The following is a 5,641-nucleotide window of genomic DNA, read 5'->3' on the forward strand; positions in this document are numbered from 1 at the left end:
AATGGGTACTAAAATTAATAGTTTGGCAACAAAAACGGAGCCTTAAAATATATCAATATGAGTTGTATTTTAATGCCGTTACAGCTTTTGTTTATTTTTAGGCAGGTAAAATATTTATTTGGCAACTGAATTATTATATTGGCGACTATTTATGAAGCACATTTTAAAAAGAAAACGGCTATCTATTAATTTAAAGATGAAGTTCTTTTAAAATATTTTGTTTGGTCACTACACGGTCAACCTAACACGCTCCTCCTCGCTTCGCTCGTCGTCGCACCTATCTTTTGACTCTGGCAGAACACAGTGGTAACTATTGAAATTAGTAATTAAAAATTTAAAGACCTAATGGTATAATGGCCATTAGGTGTTTCATGATTAAGAATTTCGGCTATAAGTATAGCAAGTATAGTAGGGTATTATTGGTAAATAAAGGCCATAGTCGGTTTTCCATAGTAAGTAGGCCCTTACGTCAATTTGATTCGGGTTTTTTTTGTGAGTACCTCTTATGGTGAAGGATATTTTTGCTGAGTGTTAACATCCTACTAGTGACAGTTTTTGACTTATGATTTTATTTTATTTTTTCTTTAATGTATTGTTTTTCAAAATGTATTCAAGCGATTTGCTTCAATTTTTTATATAGTGTTCTTTATTTAGGTATGCATCGATACTCAAAAAATGAATACCTGTTGTCATATATAAAAAAATAGAAAAAAATAAAACAAAAATAAAACATTTTTTTTATGTCGTGGTGAAGTAGTGACACCTCTAATATTTTTTTCTAGTTGTAGGCCTGACATTGGCCCACTACTTGCCTAAATATCAAAATTTTCAAAACGGTACTTCCTGTCAAAAATTAGCAATGTGTGTAGTCAAGTTCTGTTCTCAATCGGTGTTTTTCAATGTAGTATACAAACTCTTCGATTCCGTTTGCGATTTCGGTTGTCGTATTTAAGAGTACAATGCCAATGACAACTTAATGTTTATATACTACATTGAAAAACACCGATGGAGTACAGAACTTGACCACACACATTGCTAATTTTTGACAGGAAGTACCGTTTGGAAAATTTTGATATTTAGGCAAGTAGTAGGCCAATGTCTGGCCTACAACTAGAAAAAAAATTAGAGGTGTCACTACTTCACCACAACATAAAAATAATGTTTTATTTTCTATTTTATTTTTATATGACAACTGGCCCCTGTTTCACCAACGTGACAGGTGCGACGAATTGTAAAATCACTGTTGCTGACGTCACAGGCATCCATGGGCTACGGTTACCGCTTACCATCGGGCGGGCCGTATTCCTGTTTGCCACCATCATTGTATTATTAAAAAAAACTTTATGATATCGGAAAAAAACAGATATTTCTCTTGCTAAGTTTATAACAATTGTCACAAGAAACACTACAATTGTCACGAAATTCCGACATATAACTCATTACCTGTCAAGAATTACCTACAATTCTTCTAAATCTTTGACAATTGTCAGAAACTTCGCAGGAGAAATATCTGTTTTTATCCGATATAATAAAGTTTTTTTAAATAATACAATGATGGTGGCAAACAGGAGTACGGCCCGCCCGATGGTAAGTGGTAATCGTAGCCCATGGATGCCTGTGACGTCAGCAACAGTGATTTTACAATTCGTCGCACCTGTCACCGATGTGAAATTGGGGCCTGGTATTCGTTTTTTGAGTATCGATGCATACCTAAATAAAGAACACTATTTAAAAAATTTAAGCAAATCGCTTGAATACATCCCCAAAAACAATACATTAAAGAAAAAATAAAATAAAATCATAAGTCAAAAACTGTCACTAGTAGGATGTTGATACTCAGCAAAAATATCCTTCACCATAAGAGGTACTCACAAAAAAAACCCGAGTCAAATTGACTTAAGGGCCAACTTACTATGGAAAACCGACTATGGCCTTTGTGGTGTTTTGTGGATTAGGAAATTTGTCAATTTAAAGATTTTAAAGTACTAGGTATGCATATGTTTAAATTTAAACTATTTAAAAATGGAGTATTTAAAGCTTATGTATATAGATATCTTAGGTATTCTGTCTTCTTCTTCTTCCTCGCGTTATCCCGGCATTTCGCCACGGCTCATGAGAGCCTGGGGTCCGCTTGACAACTAATCCCATGATTTGACGTAGGCACTAGTTTTTACGAAAGCGACTGCCATCTGACCTTCCAACCCAGAGGGGAAAATAAGCCTTATTGGGATTAGTCCGGTTTCCTCACGATGTTTTCCTTCACCGAAAAGCGACTGGTAAATATCAAATGATATTTCGTACATAAGTTCCGATCTTAGGTATTCTGTATATGTACAAAATATTATAAACAACCAAATTTTATGATCGCTTTACAATATTAGTTGCCAACTTATTATTTTAGACGCCAACCTATCAATTCAAGTTCCCTATAATTATTTTGTGTGGCTTGATTTTGCTGCCAGTTTTTTAATAATATAATGCTTAAATTTGAGGCTAATATAAATTTATTGGTGCTAAAATATTAATGCACAGCCAAATTATATTATTATATGCCCAGTGAAAGTTCCTGTTTAATATTTTAGTTGCCCGGTTAATAATAAGCCTTTTAATTTTAAGTTATTTTTTAGTGTAAATAAAAGCAGACATCGTAAATTTTATAGCATTTTCGGTGCAGCGGAGTGGTGTTAACGGAATTGGTATAAACAATTTCAACCCTAATGATTAATTAGCGTTAATTACGTTAATATTAACCTTTATTTACCATTTCAGTTGGAATTATCTATACAAATTCCGTTAACACCGCTCCGCTGCAACAAAAATGCTATAAAATTTACGATGTCTGATAATAATAGCATAATTTAAGTTAAAACTAACAGTGCAAGTGTATGGAATGATTTTTATATGATATACTAGTATAATGTCCCGAACTAGCAAAAGCTTTTGTATATTTTTGCAGCTTATACTTACAACGCTCGAAATTTTATTTGTAGGTAAGTAAGTAAAGATAAAAAACAAAGGCTTAACAGTGTATATAATTTATTAAATTAATATTTTGGCTAATTCTTTGTACATTACGAGTTCACAATAATATACACAAATAAAAAAAAACACTACAAAATAGTACAGAGTCTGTTATCAAGTGTATATCGTCTACAAAACGAGAACCACTTATTTCAAAGAAGCGTCCGTTGTAAGAGAATATTTGGAGATGTTAAAATTCCTTCTCCTTCGGGTTTTGGTGTGATTGTGTCTGGGTACTGGGTAGGTAGGTACCATATAGCTACCATAACACGCCTCGATTAGGTAGGTACCATGTAGCTACCATAACACGCCTCGATTAGGTAGGTACCATGTAGCTACCATAACACGCCTCGATTTGTGTTAGATGCGTGTGGACAATGAAGAACATCGTCAACATTTAAGCACGTTAAAACCGTGAAACCCAAAGGACCAACAGCTCACGTACTTAGTTTGTATATTTTGTGATAGTTGCTTATAGGTATTCGGCTCCACACAATCTATTCTCACGTTGATTTAATTGAATTAGTAGCAACACATTAAACAGAGTCGCACCATAAGGGTTCCTTTTGTACCTTTTGGTACGGGACCCTAAAAAGTAAAGGTGTATGTATATTCTATCTAATCTAATTCTACTATTGAACTGATATTTTGTTATAAATAGGTTCATGATGCCTCTCCGAGTGATGCCTAGTGTCTGAACTTGTACAGTTCCCTCGATAGAACTTCAAATTATAAATGCGACCCTCACCGTACCCTCGCCGTACCTAAACCTGCCTTAACTGGCCATCACTAAAGATTCTGTTACAAATTGTTATTTGTTTATTTTATTTAAAGCAGTTACATTTATCTCCTCTCCTCAGGACTCTTTATAATACAAAATAATTATTTTAAATTAAAAAAAAACTAAATTGAGTTTAATCGTGTTTCCATCCCATCTATTTCACATTTACCTATTTAACTTCGTGACAATCAGTGAACTTTAATTCAGAGCACTAACGTTTATAATAGCGCCACCCGTGAACGCAATAATTCGCATCTTACAAGACTGATAGAAAGTACTCCAAGGCTTATTGGTACCATAAACATATATATGTAGCTACATATTTATACATAACGAAACATACATCACAAAATTCTACATTGAGATTATAAAATTGACTACTTACATTATAAGCTCGGCAAGTTTCACCAGCCGACAACATACATTTATACAAAAAAAAACACCATTTCCTAAAATGGATCTTATAATTGTATAAACATTAATGGACAAAACGCGCTTACAGGTTTTCTTTCATCTTAATATACATACCATATCCTTTTAAACCAAAGAGTCTGAATTAGATCCCATTTTGATTTACATGGATAAAATAGTGGTCACAAAACATAAATCACATTATAATATATTACTATCCTCTAACTAAAACATCAAATGTGCTCAGGGCCAAATCCATATAGGTACTTGTCATTATGTTAAAAGCAATAATTGAATGAGAAGGACCCGACACAGTGTTGTGTTAGCCGCCTACCTGTCGCTCCTGTCGCTCCTGTCGCTGGGCTGGACACGGCACGCGAACACTCCGTCCAATACTAATAATGAACCGGCTCCACAAACTCTAACATTCTACCACTTTTGTGGCCGATTAGTAGAATTGCTGTTACCTAAGGTAGTTACTTCACCGAATGGTGCTTTCTGACGACAAATGCACGAGTTGCAATAAAAAATACCCACCATCAATGTGGTTAGTGAGTGTGATTGAAGATTTCCTTATTTTTTTAACGATTATCAGGACATCTGACGTCATATAAATGGGACTATTTGTGGGAATATTTAAACAAAACATATCTTTATTTAATCAGTCCAGCCAACTTCAAAATATCAAAACATAAAAATCCTACAATTCCAATACAATCCCTCAGCCCCCGCGATCACTCAACCTCACAGCACATCAACCCCTGATCCAGGAACCCCTCGATCCTGAACCAGCAACCGCTTAACCGCCATTCCCCGACCCCTTAATCCCTGACCCCTTAACTCCTAACCATAACCCCCGATCAGTAGCCTTACCAGCTTACCACGAGTTTGACATTGATATATTCGCTAGCATGTGTGTAACTTACTTCCTATGCATCTCGCTCGTACTAACCTTAGTAGTAATCCAAAAGACTCGAGCCTTTGGAGCTCTATTTTTTAGGGCTCGCCTCATTTCTTGACGCCTAAAAGGCTAAAAGCCTATTTAGCTCTTTAGCCCCCGAGCCTAGTTCTATTTAAGAGCCTAGACTCTTGGGGCTAATAACCTTATTAAGCCCCTAAAAAAAGCCTATTTAGCTCTTTAGCCCCAAGCCTTAATAAGGTTATTAGTCCCAAGAGTCTAGGATCTTAAATAGAACTAGGCTCGGGGGCTAAAGAGCTAAATAGGCTTTTAGCCTTTTAGGCGTCAAGAAATGAGGCGAGCCCTAAAAAAAGAGCTAAAAGGCTCGAGTCCTTTGGATCACTAAACCTTAGTGTGAGCGAGCAATACAATTCCTACAAAAAGACAAAAAACCCGACGGATTCAGAAACCTTCACTTTGAAGTTGGTTAAAAACGACAAATAGTGTCAGTATCGAGTGTCTTCTGATTT

The sequence above is a fragment of the Cydia splendana genome, chromosome 5 (assembly GCF_910591565.1).
Source record: "Cydia splendana chromosome 5, ilCydSple1.2, whole genome shotgun sequence".
In the NCBI taxonomy this organism is placed as follows: domain Eukaryota; kingdom Metazoa; phylum Arthropoda; class Insecta; order Lepidoptera; family Tortricidae; genus Cydia; species Cydia splendana.